This window comes from Talpa occidentalis, unplaced genomic scaffold, assembly GCF_014898055.3.
Source record: "Talpa occidentalis isolate TD23 unplaced genomic scaffold, MPIMG_talOcc4v2.1 talOcc4.4, whole genome shotgun sequence".
Lineage (NCBI taxonomy): Eukaryota > Metazoa > Chordata > Mammalia > Eulipotyphla > Talpidae > Talpa > Talpa occidentalis.
The window spans coordinates 105,933,520-105,952,444 of NW_023604295.1; the positions used below are offsets into that span (position 1 = coordinate 105,933,520).

Here is an 18,925-nt window from a genome sequence, read left to right on the forward strand (position 1 = left end):
CTTGCAAGAGAGGAAAGAAAATAGAAAACGCTGTTTATTTTCCTGACGGAAAAGATAACATCACTTCGACCTTTCCTTTTGTGTAAGGTCAGATGAGAAGCATTCCTTGAAAGTGGCTCTAGAAGAAAGCTTTTCTCGGATTTTTTTCTTAGCATTTGTGGTTTTCATTCGAAATGGATTACTCTCCGTGATCATGATTAATAAATGAGACAATGCGAATGCCCTCATCTGTAAAACAGAAGTGATGATTCGGATCCCTGCCTGGATTAAAGCGATTAATAAACTCTAAGCGAACGTTACTATTATTACATCTAAGTAAGCACTGATTTTAAAATGCCTTTTAGTGGCATTCATAAGCAGCGGGTGACAAAATCGTCCGCACTTTTTGGAAGTGAATTCTTGGCCTTTTACTGACGCGGCCCGGCTCATTTTGGTGGCCTAGAAAAGCAACGTTCACGAAACTACGGCCTCAGACGCGAGCGCCGGAAGATTCCTCTGAGAGCCTCTCCCGGGCCCTTAGCGTCAGGACCGCGCGGCGACCCGGGGTCCGAGGCGCGGCGAGCAGGAGCCCCGGGGTGGGCGCGGGCGCGCGCCGGCCTTTCCCTGCGCGGGCGAGCGGAGGGCGGGGGCGCCGGGGGCCCCGGGGGCACGCGGGGGGAAGGGGAGCGGGGGGAGGGGCGGGGGGGTTGGTCGGGGAAGCCGGGGGCGGGCCCCGGGCGGTGGAGCCGGCGGAGCTGGGGCGTCTGGGGCAGCGCGGGGCGCGGCGCGCGCTCAGTCACGTAGCCGGGGCCGGCGGCTCGCTGGCTCCACGCGCCACCTACGGACCGTGCCGACTCCTGAAGGTCAGCGCTTTGCCCTAGGTAGGACACACAATTGGAGCTTCTTCCCCTTTTAAAATTCTAGTCGCGTCTCCCTGGAAGCTGGCGGGACATGGAAATTGAGGACATGTGTGCGTGTCAGACTTTCTGAAAACAAAGCGGCACAGATGGAGCCGTCGCAGCGGAGTCAGAGGACACGCGTTTCTCTTGGTTTGCAGATAAGGAAACAGATTTGGCCCAAATCAAAGGGACTGTGATGCCTCGTTGCCCCGACCCCCCTCATTTCCCTTACTGCTTCACTTGGTTCTGTACTCGCCTCAGAACACGGAGAGGTGACCCCACGTCTGCCACGCCCGAACTGGGGGTGCGTCTGGCTAGTTGCGCTCTCTCGGGACGTGGGGACTCCTCAGGCGCTAACCCCACGAGAGCCCCCCGGAGGCGCGGGGGGAGCCTGCTCCGCTGCTGCCTCTCAAAAGCCCTGTGTTGGTTTCTAACCTCCCCTCACCCCTTCTCTTGCAAGTGAAGGGGCTTTAGAAAACCAGGACATCATCTCGCAGGGCGCCCCCAGGGGCTTGCCTGTGCTCCTGTGGGGTGAAAGGAAATGATTGATTCTACTTAGACTGGTTGATTCTTTAAGGCCACAGCTTCCATTGCCAAGAGCGATGGTTTTCAAAATTCCAAACATGAATAAATAGTCTTCAAAAGAACGGGTCAGATGTACATATGAAACAGTCTTTGCACTCTCTCCTGTCCACCAGCAGATGGTGAGGCGGAGGGGAAGCCACTAGGGTTTTCAGGGGACAGTTTGGGAAAAAAAAAGAGCCTGTTACAGTCTAAAGTTAAGGCTCTTGGCTCTCATAAACCTTTTATAACCTAGCCACAGCTTTCTCATCTCCACCCCTACCCGTGTCCAGATGGAAGGATAGATATGGTGTCTCTTTGGTTTGGCTTTATTCCCTCTACCTGCAGTCTCGCCTCAGATGTCTCAACCGCTGTCATTCCTGCCTGGATATTCTCTGGTACTGTGCACCCATCACATGCAGCACCTATCATATCCTTGCTGGAGGTCTGTTTCCCCCACTGCGTCACCAATCCCTTGAAAACAAAAATGGTATCTCGTGGTTGCAACGTTTAACTGATAATTAAAAACACTTGAGCACTAGGTTCAGGGGCAAGAGAGGAGAGACCCAGCACTACCCTCTCTGCTGGTTCTCAGCCCCTGGAGTTTCTGGGTATAATCCGGACCAGCCTCAGTACACACAGGGCGGGGAGAGGCAAAGCAGCAGGTCACTCTGGCTTGGTGGGTGGCAACTTTAATGAGCAGAGGAACTTGTTTACAAGATTATGTCTTGGGTGGCTGCAAGATAAGTACTTTTCTGCAGCCCCCCTCCCTCTGCCAAATCATAAAAGTTTATGTAGAAACTTTAACTGCGTTCAGTCGCTTATGCAGTTCAGATAGTCTCAGTGACACATTACACATTACAACACATTGTCAAGGCTGTAGCCTTGGAGCAACTTCTGGGAACGTCCTTTCCAAGGGGCATGCCTATGAGGCATGTTCCAAAGTGGTGTGTGGGGGGTGTGAGGAGACTGCAGTTGCTGGGTCCAGCACAGTGGTCCACAGGTGGTCACGGTCTCTTGATTATCTTCCCCAACACCTCTCAGGAGCTGACAACCTCAAAGAGGGGAGTCCGGACTGACAGTAAACAAGACAAACAAGTTGTGGTCCAGACAGTGGTCAGGCCTAGGGAGACAAAAAACCAGAGAAGGAGCTGGGTGGGGATAGGCACAACCCCAGCTTTGCAGGGAAGGTCACACACGGAAGGTGAATTGGGCATGAGCCTGAAGTGGCAAAGAAGGGGACAGTGTGGGACTTTGTGGGGCAGATGTTCCAAGCACAGAGAAACCAAAAGGGTGAAAATAGGTGACATGGAAACAGAGATGTGTCCACAGTGACCAAAAGGAAAAGAAAAGAAAGTAGGAGGTGGGAAGGAGATATTAGAGCAGGAAGGTAGAGCTTAGAAGCCTGGGGCCTCTTGGACCATGATGAGTACTTTGCATGTAACCTAAGTGAGTCAGTTATGATGTTTTGAAACTGCTTCCACAGAGTGGAAGTGACCCCACATGGACAGTTCTAGTGCCCGTTTTTCAGGCCTTCCTTGATTTCTTTGACACTACTGGCTAATTCTTTTCAGAAAAGCTTCCTTTATCTTCCAGAATTCCACTTTCTCCTTTTCTTTCTACATCAGTGGCCCCTCGTCTTGGGTTTCCGTAGTTTTTTTTTTTTTCCCCTCTGCTCACTCTGTGAGGGGTTTCTGCCAGCTCTTTATATCAAGCCTTTCCCTCAGCCAGCTGTTCTCCTAACACTTATTCTCTGTGCAAACCTGTTCAAATGCTCACCTGGTACAGTCATGTGTCACTGAGAAATATATTGTTAGGCCAGTTTGTCATTGTGCAAATGTCATAGACTATAACCACACAAAGATGGGTGGCACAGCCTAGCCCACAGTGGGCGTAGCCTGTTGGGACCACTATTGTATGTGTGTTTTGTGTTGACTGAACTGTTGAGTGATATGTGACTGTACGTGTAGGAGGCTGGCTGAGTTGGCATGGAAGAAGGTGAGGAGGGCAGTGTGTGCCTTGGTGCCCACCTTTCCTCTCAGTCTCCAACTCCTGCTATTCCCCCCACATTTAACCTTCTCTGGGCTTGCTCCAAATAGCTCCTATTTTCAGAAATTTTCAGTTATACATTCACACATGCTTAAGATATAATGTATTAAATTAACTATCACTGAGAAACAAATCACCCCACCACTTTTTTAGTGGCTTACCAAAATGGTAATGACAGCTCTCTTGATGCTGGCTTGGGTTTCCTCGTGAAACCACAGTTCAGTTGTTGCAGACATCCACAGAGCTGGCAAGATCGCTTCTAAGGTGGCTTATTCACACAACTGGTAAGTTAGGACAGGCTTGTGGCAGGAGGCCTCAGCACCTCTTCACATGCACGTCTCCAGAAAGCTATTTGTGAATATCCTCTTGGTGGGCAACTGGCTTCCTCCAGAACAAACAATCTACCAGGGCAAGAAGGAAGCTGCAGTGCTTTTTGTGATCGAGCTTTAGTGTTCACATACCATTATTTCCATCATGCTCTAGTGGCCACTCAGAGCAGCTCTGATCCAATGTGGGAGGAGGCGATGCAGGGACTTGCATACCAGGAGGCAAGGACCATGGGCAAACCCTCTAAGCAGTGAGCTACCCCACAACCGGGCCTTCCCTAGTTAGTGGACTCCTTCTTCTGCTCCCATTGAACCTTGGGCAGATCTCCATTCCCTCATGTAATAACTGCATTGAATTTGTTGATTTACTTTTTTCTTTCTTCCCTAGTCTTTAAGGTTGTGAGGATAACAATGTCTGCTTTGATGATTTGAAATTACTATTTCAAGAACAATGGTGCAGAGTCTTAGTACAATTTAATAAGGAGTAAAGGAATGGATAAATAACTTGTTCTTTCCCCAACCAGAAATATTTTGTATAGCACTGAATTTATATCAAGCCTACTTTGGTTCTCTGCTTATCTGTTTTCACATTTCATCTTTCAAATGATGATTCCCACCCCATCTCCTGCCTGACCCAACAATTCCATTCCTTGGTTGGTTTTATTCTTAGGAAACTATTGCATGTTTGGCAAAGACATGGCTAACATGATGTTCGTGATGTTCATTACAGCTTGTGATGTTTAATTTTGTAGAAAATCCACATTTTGAAAACTAGTGACTTCATTAAACAGCTAATACAATGAAACCATAGACTATCATGTAGTCACTAAAATAGTAATTCAGAACAATGTTCATTGACATAGAAAGGTATTCACTTGATATTATGAAATGAAGACAAAAGGTTATAAAATTTAATTTTTTTATTTCTAATTTTGGTAAAATATATATAACATAGTTTATCATCCCTTTTTTAAAGGTTTATTTATACATACAAGAACTGGGTTACAGGCCAGAGGTGCAGGGGGTGAGAGGATTCACCAGAGACAGTGGGGAACAGAACAGGCAGATTGACTGAAATACACTGCCGAGGGGAGCAGTGGGCGAGACAGGAGAGGTCTGCTGCGCCATGTGGGTTGCTCCCTGGCTGGCTGGGGATTGAACTAGTGCTATAGAAGCTATGGATAGCTTCACAGTGCTGTGCTTAACACCTTTGTCACCAGAGAGGCCCTATCATCTCCCTTAAGTGTAAGTTCACTAGTGTTAAGGTCATTCACATGGTTGTGCAGCCAATCTCCAGAACTCTTCATTTTGTAAAACAAACTGTATACCATTAACCATTCCTCCCTCCCTCAAGCTCCTGGTAACAATTTTCTGTTTCTACTAATTAGCCTACTCTAGTTCCATCATGTAAGTAGAATCATACAGTATTAACTGTTTTGTGATTGGTTTATTTTACTTAGCATAAACTGTTGTCAAGGTTCACACATGTTGTAGCATGTGTCAAAATGTCCTTCCTTTTTAAGAGTAAATAATATTCCATTGCATAGATATATCACATTTTGTTCATTCATTCATCAATGGGCACTTGGGCTACCTGCACATTATGGCTACTGTGAATAATGTCATTATGAACATGGATATACCAATAGCTCTTTAAGAACCTGCTTTCAATTCTTTTGGACATATAACCACTTGTAGATTTGCTGGATCATATGGTAATTATGTTTTTATTTTTTGAGGAATCATCATAATATTTTCTACAGGGCCTTAATATTTGTCATAATATTATATACATTAATATAATTCATGATTATAATAATTATCATAATATTTTCTACTTTTTACCTTCCCAGCCACATGAATTGTTGGGTCAGTTATGATATTGGGCGGGAATTGCAGTTTGAATTCCAATTTCTCTACATTCTCAACACTTATTTTCTGCTTTATTTTTGTAGTCGTTGTTAGTACTAGCTATCCTAATGGGTATGAAGTTGAATACCACTGGTTTTGATTTGTATTTCCCAGCTGACAAGTGATGTTGAGTAACTTTTCAAGGGCTTATTGACTATTTGTATATTTTTGCAGAAATGCCTATATATAAGTCCTTTGTCTATTTTTATTTATTTATTTATTTATTTTTAAAGATTTATTTATTTTTATACAAGAGCTGGGGTACAGGCCAGAGGTGCGGGAGGGTAAGAGGATTCACTAGAGACAGCAGTGAGCAGAACAGGCAGATCTACTGAAATACACTGCTGAGGGGAGCAGTGGGCGAGACAGGAGAGGTCTGCTCGCCATGTGATACCCTCGCCGGCTGGCCAAGGATTGAATCCATGCTGCAGATGCTGCGGATAGCTTCACAGTGCTGCACTCAACCCACTGCACCACCGGGGAGCCTCCCTTTGTCTATTTTTTTTAAGATTTATTTATTTATACAAGCACTGGGTACAGTCAGAAGCTCAGGAGGGTGAAAGAATTCACCAGAGCCAGAGCGGGGAACAGAACAGGCAGACTGAGGAAATACACAGCTGAGGGGAGCAGCGGGCGTGGCAGGAGAGGTCTGTCGCTCCATGTGGGACCATCGCTAGCAGCCGGGGATCGAACCAGCGCTGCAGAGGCTGCGGGCAGCTTCGCAGCCCAGCAGCCCAGTGCTCAACTGCTACGCCATCAGGGGAGGCCCTCCCTTTGTCTATTTTTAAATCAGATTGTTTATTTGCTTTGGTGTTGGTTTGTAGGAATTCATTGTATGTTCTGGATACTAACCCCTTATCAGATATATATTTTGTAAATATTTTATCCCATTTGCCTTTTCACTCTGTTGATTGTGTCTAAAACATTTTTAAAGATAGAAATGTTCATGCACGCATACATGCACTCAGGAAAAAACTAGAAAGTTAGGGGTATGGTTATTATGAAATTATGAATGTTTTAAATTTTCTTCTTTGTTAAAATGTTTTGGCATATGTAAACATGTTTCTTTCATGGAAAAAAAAGTAAATAACATTTTTACTGTAATAAAAGATAGCTCACAGGTTTTCCCTCTGAAGGTGTAATCAAGAAGATCTGAAATCAAGAGAGCATTCAAATTTTCCGCATTCTCCCCAGGGGTTATTGAATCAAGGAACATCAAGTTCTTTCATTTTTCTGAGTTTCATTTCCTGTTAAAAATTCAAAACTTCCAGTACTGGAATATTTTATTCTAGAGAATTTACATATCACATATAGAACTGATAGCCAAGTAACCTTTTCCCAACATACTCTCTACTCTCAAGAGGCACTTGTTCCTGGGCCTCCCTGGTGGCACAGCAGTTGAGCGCTGGGCTGTGAAGCTGCTCGCAGCCTCTGCAGCTTTGGTTTGATCCCTGGCCACTGGTGAGGGTCCAACATGGCGAGCAGACCTCTCCTGCCACGCCCGCTGCTCCCCTCAGCAGTGTATTTCATCAGTCTGCCTGTTCTGTTCCCCGCTCTGGCTCTAGTGAATTCTCTCACCCTCCTGTGCTTCTAAGTATACCCAGTGCTTGTATAAATAAATAAATCTTTAAAAAAACAAAAGGCATTTGTTCCTGTTTCTATCAGAGCTTATTATGGTATCTGCTTCTCTGTCTAGACTGGCTGTTCTCAGATTTGAGAGCTTACTCATCTTTCAGCAACCACAAGCACAATGCTCTGCATGCTAGTTGAATAAAGTTGCCATGTTTCTGTTACTCAGTCGCAGGAGCATTTGACTCAAGAGAATCAACTGATCCCTTGAAACATCTACTTTTGCTTTCGTGATGGCATTCTATCTTGCTTTCCCTTTTAGGTGACTGGTGTCTCTGGTGACTCCTTTTCCTTGGCAAAGTCCTGTTCTTCCTCACCTAAACTCCAGTATTGGCATTCCTCATTGCTCAGGTCCTTCTCTTTGTTTTCTTTCCTTCCATGACCTCATCTATTTCTAAAACTTTAAAGCTCAACTATGTGTCAGTTATTTCCAACTATCCGATATACCTCTCAAGAGCTTCAGGCATGTGTATCTAACTGCCTTCTGCTTGTCCTAGAGCCATTCTCTGCCCTGGTACTTTGACCTTTGAGAACTATGTCAGTAGGTTCTCTAGATTCCAGCTGGGTTTGGGGCCAATAGAAGTTTCCAGCAGAAGATTGAAAGGCAGAAAGAGAGTATTTTACTTGAGAGCTACATCCCTTTGGTAGAAAAAAGATGACTGTGAGCCATGAAAAAAAAACAAATCTAACTCTTAAGGTCACCCAACTTGGAGACCATTTTTTTCCTGGGCTTGTTCCAACATGCACAATTAATCTTTGAAGTTCCAGACTCACATCCATACTAACCTCTTTAAGAAATAGTATGCTTGAAGACTGGTGGAAAACAAGCCATTGATTGGCTTTATTCACTTTTTTATATTGGTAGAAATAAATTACAAAATATCTATAGTTTCATAAGATCTCAGTTTTAGTGGCCACAAGTCCAAGGATTTGTTCTTGACTCTACATTTGTTTCAAATAAACTCCACATATGAGAGCAACATTAAAAAGATGTAATCTAGGTGCTTAAAATACCAGATTTGTTATTTAATCATTTGGCCCAGTCGGTAAGCTACAAGCCCCAGAAAACAAAACAAACAAAAACCTAAATGAAAGAAAAGATTTCTAAAACAAATTGCCTCCCTTATGTTGTAAGTCCTTCTATACATGGAATCAGATAAAAAGCAGAAGCAGATCTGTGTGTTATCAGAACTGAACTACAATATCTGCTTTTCTTCCTTCCTTTGAAACATATTTAACATACGGATTCAGAGCTGAGGAATTGCCATGGTGTTTAAGGTCTCCTATGTGTTGGTGTTAACTGCTTAAATTTTATTTGCTTGGGAGTGAACTAAGCATAGGGAATCAATACTGACTGCTACTCTGGGTAGGATTTAAAGAAAATATATAGAGATGGGGAAGGGGCAAAATTTGAGAAAGACCAGTTCATTCTATCAACATTTATTAATTATATGGACAAGGCACTGCTCTAGGGTCCAAATGTTTAAAGGTAAATAAGACGGGTTCTCTCCCTCCAGGAGATTATCATCTAGTTGTGAAACTGCACTGTAAAGCATGAAGCAAAACACAATCTCTACGTCCCTATAATGTTGCATATACAGTGATGGGAAACTAATGGCATATGCAGAGAACAAATGTTTGTACTCTGTTCTGTTAAATTGTATCCCCTCAAATTCATATGTTGAAGTCCTAACCTAGCCCCAGGACCTCAGATTGTGACTATATTTGGACATGGGATCTTTGCAGAAGTTATCAAGTTAAAATGAAGTCATTTGGGTAGACTCCTAATCCAGTTAATCTGGTGTCTTTAAAAGAGGAAATTTAGAGATGACACCCATGTGACATGTGACCATGAGAAGGCCATTTACAGGCTAAAGAGAGGGATCTGGAATAGATGCTTCCCTCGCAGCCCTCAAAAGGAACAAACCCTGCTAGCTTCTTGCTTTCAATCTTCTAGCCTCTAGAACTGAGTCTATACATTTATGTTCCTTAATCCACCCATGTCTTGGTAGCTTTGTTACAAACTACCAAGAAAACTAATACAACAAACTAGGGTAAAAATAATTCAATAACAAGCTGGGGCACCAATTTGAGGAAAAATGTCTGCATGTGATTTGACTCTCATTCCTCCTCAGTGACCCTCTTCCACTAATCTCTCAGAAACACAGGACACTGTTTCCTTCCTGGGCTAGTTTCAAACAACAACAAAAAAAGATGAGGGTGAAACTACAACCTATTTTTCTGAATGCCTCTCAGGGAGTGCCAACAATTTCAGAAGCATTTCCTTCATTTCTGGGTTCTAAATTCCTAAGTAGTTAGAGCAAGAGCCCTTCTTCTGTGGAGAACTGGTGATTTGAACACCATGTGGAATTTGAGTATTGTGTCTGTGCAATTACGCCAGAGGTAATCAGAACAGTAGATGGATAGCCTGTTGGATTGCAGAACTTTATACAATATTCTATTGCTGCCAATATTGGTGGTCTCTGTGGGCATGGTGATGTTATCATCTGGTTTAAAACTCTACAGCTTCTCTGAGGAGACCAGAGGTCATGAGTCTTCATATTTTCGACTTAATGTTTTTGCCTTTGGACTACCAGAAGTAGAGGAATAGAGCCTAATTCCTACATTGTTCAGCTGAAGAAACTGCAGCTCATCAACATATTTTGTCTGGAGATATGTTTCAAATCACATCAACCTATCGAGTACTTGCTGTGCATGGTAGTGAATTTTATGTGTTAACTTGGATAGGCTGTGGTACCCAATGGATTGGTCAAACATCAGTCTAGACGTTGCTGTAAAAATATTTTTTATACATTAGAAAACTTTGAATCAAGAAGATTACACTCCATAATGTGGATGATTCTCACCCAATACATTAAAAGCATGACGAGGAAGGGATTGTACCTCTATGGTATCTCTGACCCTAAATGCAACACCAGCTTCTGTTGGAATGTCCAGTCTGCTGGTCTGCCTTGTGGATTTTGAACACGCTGCCTCCCAAGGTTAAGTGTGCATATTCCTCAGAATCAATCTGTCTCCTCCCTCCCTCCCCCTGCCTTTCTCTCCCCTTCCCCTCTCATTTTCCTCAACATATCTTACTGGCTCTGTTTCTCTGAAGAACCCTGACTAATACACTGTGGAGAAGTCATGGTGGGAGGGTTGGGCAGGTGATTCACAAACAGGTACTCATAACATTGTGAGGGAAGAAGCGCTTTTCCTCATCATTTAGCTTTAAGAGTGGTCACTTTAAACACCAGGAGCACTTTGAAAAGTTAAAATTTCTCAATATGGCTTTGAATTTAGTGTTCTTTCCTCTGTGCCACGTTGTTTCCCTCATGAAGGAAATGTCTTCACCAAACCTCAGCCAATTTTTGCTAAAGCCACCCATCTGCTGTCCTCACCGTGTGAATGTCATGTGTTTGTCAAGTCCACTTGATTCCTCCCACACACTCCATCTCTATATTCTGGGAATTCAGCTGAGGAAAGTTTCCTGTTCCTTAACAGCAACTCTTGGCTTTAGTAAACAATGTAAATGCAAACTGGGTGTTCTCAGGGAAGCATCTGAATACTTCATTCTTTGGATATGTAGAGCCAAAGACAAATAACCAAAATGTGAAATCTCAGCTTTTCCCTGTCTAACATTATCAGAGCTTATTATCTTCCACAGAGGCCCTGGAGGTTAGCTTATGAAACAGGATAAATTTGCATGTAAAAATTAATGACCTGGTATTTCCTAATGGGAATTATTCTCTGGTTAGGATGTCAAGCTCCTTTTAAGTCTCTTTTCTATGAGTTTAACTATATTGAAAAAATTAAATGGAAAAGTTGAAGGGAAATATTTGAACAGTTAGAGTTGGGCCACAAACACAACTTTCTTTGTGTTTACTTAATACTGTTTTTAAGCAACAATGTGTTTTTGATCAGATCATTCTGATTGCGGTGTTCTCTCCTTCCTGCTTCCCACTGGCTACTGGTTCAGCCAGGGGTGATGTAGCCAGTAGTTTAACAGGGTTCTCTAAGGAGAAAGGAGACACTCGAAATAACAGATTGTGCAAACTCAATAAGATAGTCAGAAAGCTCCATATCAAGAAGCTAATAGGCAAATCAGATGTGGGCAGAATTTAAAGAGATGGAGCCAAGGACTCAAGCTGAGATATAAAGCTAATAATTTGGGATTAAAAAGAGAAAGTGACCAGACAGAAAACACCCTAGTTTTCCTAACTTCGTTTCTTAGTGTGTAAATTAGCCCATTCAGAAAGAAGAATGGGCAGAAGAAAACTGGTCATCTCTTCTCCAGCTTTCCTATCTTTTGTATGGGGTGGGTGGTAGGTAGCCCCCCCTTGCTGCCACCCACTTGCACACTAACCTGGTCAGTAGGCAGCAGTGTTGATTACTCATGCATGACTTGGGGTGTCTGCTGGTGGGGTCCAACCTGAGTTAGGCAACTGTGAAAATCTGGGGCTCCCATGTAACTCTGACTTGCCTTTTCCTTACTAAAATGTGGGCCCTCCCCTGCAGTGCTCCCCAGGGCTCCACATGAATCCTTCCTATAATTCCTGTGACTTAAATGTGAACAATGTCCCTGTGATAGAAATGCAGGACCAACTTGTTAATGTTTTTATGGGGCCTATTTTCAGGAGACAAAATGTAGTCACGACACATGTCAGAGTTCAAAGAGGAAGGAGGAACAACTATGATGACTTGACCATGTGGTAGTCAGGACCAAAGGCCACTGGAGCGGGAAACCTAAGATGAAGGCTTTCAAGTATCTGCTTCTTAAGATGCTTGTGATAAGATCCTGGAGAGCTGCTGAAAGTAACATATAAATTTGGCTTTAAACATTTTAGCACTAACCCAAAAGGGACTCTAAAATAAGTCACGTGGTTGGGGAAGGGCTGGTTACAGTAGAAGTACTGTTGCTTTTGGAATAGAGATTAGAGAAAAACCCCTCCCTCCCATCCCCCTATTAATATCACCCCTACCCAACTGCCTCTGAGAACGTCCCAAAGGAGACTGTGTAGCAGAGTGAATCACATTAATGGTAAAAACCATAAATCTCCAAGGCTGAGACTGTAGGGTAGAATGACAAACAATAGTCCTTGTCCTCCAGAAATTTATTGATTTAATAAGAAGGTGGAATAGTTTATGATTTAATGGGTAGAGGCGATTGAATGAGTGGGATGGCCTTGGGTGAGCATTTCCAGAACAGGGTTATTATTCACACTCAAAGTGGAATGTACATGATCTCTCTGAAGGGCAGCGTTATGCTTGGAGACCTATGGCCACTCCACTATGTCTCTTCTGAAAAACAAGAAGTGACTAAGAGAGAAATGACCCATGAAGAAAGAGATAAAATAAGCCTTTGTTGGTGTTACAATTGTGGCAGCTCCTGCCTCCATGGTTGGCAATGTCACTGTTGCCACCATTGCTCACCAGTAATTGGATGAAATAAAGAGTGGCTGTACTGTGGATGCTCACAAATAAAGTATGTAAGACCCTCTTCCCCTGTGCGCTGGACTGGACAGTCAATGACGGGTAAGATCGGGGGCAGACTAAAGAAGGCACTGGCCAGCCGTATGTCTGTGACTCCTGACGACCTAAGACAGGCGCAGTCCCCGAGGGGCTTCATCATAATAAACTTTGGCGTTCAGATCAAACAAGGCCTACAAGCCTATAAGCCCAATCTAAGCAATAAGCCTGCAGTAAAAAACCCCTTCCTTGCTTGAGAACAAGGCTGCTAAGAGCGTTGCCCACAAACAAGCCTGATGGAATTACCTACAAAACAGTTTAACCATTAACCAGTTAATCATTGTTTCTGAATAAGTAGTAACTTAGCAACTTGTCCATAATTAATCTTCTTACTTGACTTTTTATATATATGTAAAAATCAGTTTCAGGAAATGTAACCATATATGCTTAGCAACTTGTAAACGATTAGCTAAAAAATTGTATTTTATGCCTAGGTAACAAGAAACATTGTTATGCTGGGAAAATAGATTTTGTGTGACCTAATGCCTTTTGAAAATGTATAAATATGCACAATGATTTGAGCAAATTACACTCAGATTTTCACTCTCCCTTGAGTGTGTCTGTGTGTCATTCTTTCTTGTCCCTCGCCCTAATTCCTTCGACCACCTTTTGCTCGTTCTCGCTCAACCCTGAGACTGTCTCGATCTCCCGCCACCGCTGAGCTGGTCTGCGGCATACAATAATTCATATTTATGGGAAATGTGTGAAACCCATGAAACAAAATCATGTCTCTTCAGTGAAGCATGGAGGAGAAAGCATCAACTTGAAGGAAACAGATGACCAGGGAAGAAGTAAAAGGCTGAACCCAAGGTGAGAACAGACCTCTCCTCATCACTCAGAAGAGCAGCTTCATCAGAAGAAAACAGCAGAAGCTTGCCTGAGAGATGCAGCCCCCACTGCAGAGGATACATGTCTTTAAAAGGAATAACAGCAACATTTGGGTAGGGTAAAAGGGGAGAGGAAACCAAGAGAAGAATAAATTCTAGAGAAACTTTCTCAGGTGAATGGCTTAATATTCCCTCCACAGCAAAGTGCTTCCCCCGATGAACCTCTAGCTATTCCTTCCAGTTAAGTGCATTTTTTTTTTATTTTTTAAATTGTTTGTTTTTGTCCTAAATACCTTGATCTAAGCTATTGTTTGTTAAAAAAAAAAGTTGGATATTGCAACCCACATAATAGAAACTTCATATTACAAATAACCCTGCTTCCAACCTTGCTGCCTTCTGCCACAAGCCTCTAGGCAGCACAAGTAGCAGCAAGTGCCATCTCTGCTCCCACCTTGGCCCTGGTGTGACAGAACAGCTTCTCAGCCACTTCCAGCTGCTCTGTGTGAGTCACTTACCCCAGTGCCTCCCTTTCTCCGCTGGAGTTGGGTGTGGAGCCATCCTCCTGAGAAAGGGTTAGGTACCACCCCTTTCCCTATCAAATATCAAGAGAAATGCCTTCTTCCTCTTCCTCTTCCTGGCTTTGCAGTGGTGTTCCCAGTATACTGGAAACATCACCTTTCCCATTTTTACCCACTTATTACCACTATTCACATTGCTGCACAGACTTGACACCTGTCATTCTGGGATCAGCTCACTATTTGCACACACTGTTATCTCAGTCACATCACAGTAAGATTTTGTATGGTCAAGAACTTAACCTTAAGTTCTTAAAATTAAGGACTTATAATTATTTGAAATGTTCTTGCATGTTAATTTATTTATAAGCTTATTGTCTGTTCTTCCCCCTCTAGAATATAAGGGTCAAAAGAACAAGAACTTGTCTTGCCTGGCTGACTGCTGTATTCTCAATGTTTAGAATATAATGCATTAATGGGTATGCTGTGTGAGTGTGTGTATTTGTTGTTGAAAATAGAGAGTATATCCAATTGTAAACCAGAGAAATTGGAGAAACAGGACATTTTATGGAGTGATGTTATAGGGGATCTTATTGTTGCCAGACATTACTGGGGACTGGAGAGTTAAGGAGTGGTATCAAATTGTTTAAGAATGACCTCGAGAAATTAGCACAAAAATTAATTTTATTAAATTTTAGCCTTTGAGTATGTCTTTTTAATATACTATGTGATGAAATGGTAAATATAAGTATTTCCTGATTTTTGAAACTTAAACGTTTGCTTTTATGAAAAAACCTACATTAGCACCTTTTTTCGCTAACTGAAAAAATCCCAAGAGTAGTTCTGGTTTTACAACAAAGGGCTCAAAAGTGAAACTGGCATCAGCATTTGTTTTGTGGCAGCCAACTAGATGCAGTGGGAACTACACTTGGCATCTCAGTATCCAGCTGCCCGAGCTTTCAGATGTGTGAGCATTTATGCTTTATCTCGATTTATTTTGTGCATCTGTTAGCAAGATGTGTCCTAAAGTATCAGAAAAATATGCTTTTAATTTTGAAAGGGCACATAGGTTTAGGGCAGGTTGTAGAATGTTTCTGGTGTCCACAAAGAATTATGTGATGGAAAAATGCATGAGGCTAAGTAGTTAAGCTTACTGTCTTATTTCAAGCCTTCCAAGTTAGCCACATCAGTCCCAGCAGATGATGAGCCTTCACCTTGGACATCCAGGCAGGCAGAGAGAAAAATGTGTAGATGTTGGTGATCTGCCTGTCCTGTTGGATTCAGGTGACAATAAGATGTTAACAGATGACCCTCTTCCTCTTCCTCCCACACTCCAGGGTCTGATGACTCAGCCTAAGAAACCATCATCACCACCTTTCAGTCTTCCAGTTCCTCATTCTTGTCCTGATTCTGGTAAGTGAAAATGCACTGACTAGACATTATTTCTCCTTTACACAGGCTGTGTATTTATCATAGCTTTACTGCTTGGTATATATGTTATATATCACTTACAACATGTTAGTGTTATTTTAGGTTTTACATGTTATTTGGTATGATTTGATAGGTTAGTTTTTGGGTCTGGGAATGCTCAAATATTGTTCCATATAAATTAATGGTAAGTGTTTCTTTGCATATGTCATTTCAGCTTACAAATGAGTTTCATAAGAACACTCTACCTTCGGTTAGCAGGGAACCAAGACAATAAAGCATTTCTGCTGAATAGTGAAATATTTTGATTTTCTTTAGGAAAAATAATTGGCAGTTGCATTATGAGTTAAATGAAACTTTTTTATTTTCATGGAACCCCATTTTTATTTGAAAGAATAAAATCAAACTATAATTATTTAGACGTGGTTATTTGACAGATATTTTCTCAAAAAGGAGTAAAATGAACTTGTCACCTCAAGTAAATCAACTGATAGTATCATTTGGCAATGATAAAAGTTTAACTTTAAAGAGAAAATTAGAATTATGAAAACCTTGTGTCCATCACAGTGAGCTTGGCAGCTTCCTTTAGAGATTATTTTGATTAGATTGATAATTTTTAAAATGCGATTTTTTTTTCTTGATGTGTAGTAAAATATGTCAGTATTACAAAGGCCTGTATAATTCAGTGGACCAATATTTTTTAATGTTATAAATCGTGTGCGGGTGAAAGACCATTCAAAGTACAAATAGACCAGTGGATTTCATACAAGATAGTTTAAAAAGTTCATCATACAGTTGAAGAGTCCATGTTCAAATTAACTTTTAAGAAACTGGTAGGTATTGAGTTTGGATATAATATTAAGGAACATGCACACTTACCCTTAAAAATTATTAAAATACTCCCTTGTACACAGAGGCTCATTTTTCTTCATAAACTTCAACCCCAAAACAAGATTTTACAACAGACAGAATGTAGAAGTAGAGTAGATATGAGAATCCAGCTGTTTTTTTTTTAATTAAAGCAGTCATTAAAGAGATTTATAAAATATAAATGACATCACTCTTCTAACTGAACTTACTTTGTTTTGGAAAACCGTTGTTTGTCGTAATTTATGTTAACATGCAATGCATTATTATTATTAATTTTAAACAAAAAAGTAAATATTTAAAAAGTAAATATTAATGTCCAGTGTGGTAACTACCAGTATTAAAAAATGTTATTTGGAACCCTCAATTTTTAATAGTGTAAGGGTATTCTAAGACAAATTGTTTAAAGAACCCCTGGTCTAGATTAGGTTTAAAACTCAGCAGTGTCTCCAAGAGGTGTTTTCTTCTCACTTTTTTTTTTATATGCAGGTTCACACTGATGGAATAAATTAAAAAAAAAAAAAACTAAAGGAAGGAGGCTAATATTCGCAGTCCTTCCTTTGTGAAGGAGGACATCTCTTGCTTTTCCTCAGAACTATCCTGTGAGGGAAAACTTATCCCATTTTGATAGAAGAAAGAGGTTCAGAAGTGTTATGTATCTTGTCCCAGGTCATACAGCTAATAATAGTTAGCAGAACCACAGGGCTGCCCAGGAGACCAAAAAAAATCAGATAATTATTGGAAATATTTAGGTCAGAAATACTTTCTCCTCAACCATATGCACCACTGTAGCACAGTATAGCTTGCACATGTGTGAACTATCCCTGTCACTGGCTTGGTATGCCAGAGCTTCCCTGTGCAGGCAAGGACAATAGTCTCACAGGAGAGTCATCAGATTTCCTACAAAATTCTATAAACCAGTTGGGCATCTCTTTAAACTTCTTGGAGTAATTCTTCTTCCTAAGGAAAAGTGTGTGTGTGTGTGTGTGTGTGTGTGTGTGTGTTTTCCTTCTGTTATTTTCAGGCATTCTTTTGTGAGCATGGAACTGATTACTAAATAGGGTCAAACAGCTTGAGTTGGACTTCCTGTGAGAATGTGAACAGTGCTGATTTCCAGTCTTGCGTTTGGTATGTTATCTGTGGCGGCTGTGCCCGTCGCCAAAGGTTCAGATGGCTTCCTTCAGTTTCCTGTATTGGTGGAAGGGTGGATGTCTGTGCACATGTGCTTGGGGAGCAGAGAGTGGAGACAGAAGGGAGGGTGTTTCTCCCTGGATTTCCCTGGAGTCCGGGAAAGCTTTACAGTAAGACAGACATTAGGAGAGCCACTTCTTTTAGTGAAAAGAGCACAAACACAGGTCCGGTGCTTGTCTGTCACTAATCAGCTGTCTAGTTTTCGGCACATTGCTTAATTCTCAGGCCCACTGGTGCTTCCTGATAAGGATCCTTCCAGCTCTGAAACTTTAGCTCCAGCTTCTATTCAAAGCCTCACTCTCCAACCTGGTGGCTTTGAAACATTTGTTTTTCTTCCTTCTGATTTTACTTTCCATATGTTCTTTGTTCCCTGCACTTCCCTTGAATTTCCATACATTATAACCTTTCAGTCTAGAAACTGTCCTCCACCAGCTCTTATTATTCAGCTCCCATTGTCTCTAAAATGATATTATAAGAGGTCAACTTTATCATAGAAAGTTCAGAATGTGTTTGGTCCTGTTCTTATGGGGTGGGGGGATGGAGGAAGTGGGTGTCAAGAGCTTGAAGATTGTCATGATTAACTCTGAGCCCATAATATAGCCTAGAGATGGAGGGTGGGCAACTTCTCCAACTCTGCTCTATTTTCATTAAATTCAGGTAGATTTGAGTATGCAGAATAATAGCATATTTAATTAATCTGTTTTCATGTCTGAAAATGAATGTTTAAAATGGAACCAGGACTTTAACTACTTTTCCACAAGCTTCCACAGTGGGGCACTCTGCAGACTTCTCCACATCCTCCACGAGTGGGTTTAGCGCCATCTAGTGATGGGATAGGATGGTGCGTTTCTGCCTGATTCCTTCATTTTTTGAAGGAAAAACCTGTATTTTTACAGAAAAACCTGTTGACTGTAAAATGCAGGCAAAGAGGAATTCAAACCAAGTAATAGAACATTTGCAGTGGTTCACTCAGCCTATAAAAGTTCAAGTTGGTTATTTACCATGCAAACGTGTGTGAGTTACGAATTGTAGGACCATGCAAAGTGAAGATTTATGGGTATGTTCACTTTAGATGTGAGTCAAATCCAGTCTTTCACTGTTCAGTGAGGTTTCTGTGTTCTCAGTGTGGGATCCAAATATTGGATCTTGGTAATTTATGTTCCTGTGGAAAACATGGACAAGTTGTTTAATATCTCTTAGTATCAATTTCTCTT

General features: G+C 41.8%; 1 long non-coding RNA gene across 3 annotated transcripts in view; it reads left to right on the forward strand.

The window, feature by feature from the left end:
* Positions 1 to 787: 787 nt before the first annotated feature.
* LOC119257768 (uncharacterized) overlaps positions 788 to 18,925 on the forward strand; it is a 203,181-nt gene continuing 185,043 nt past the window's right edge. For all 3 annotated transcript variants that reach the window (XR_008553963.1, XR_008553962.1, XR_005128113.2), the window contains exons 1-2: positions 788 to 860; positions 15,563 to 15,638. This is a non-coding gene — a long non-coding RNA (uncharacterized LOC119257768). The remainder of the gene's footprint in view (positions 861 to 15,562; positions 15,639 to 18,925) is intronic.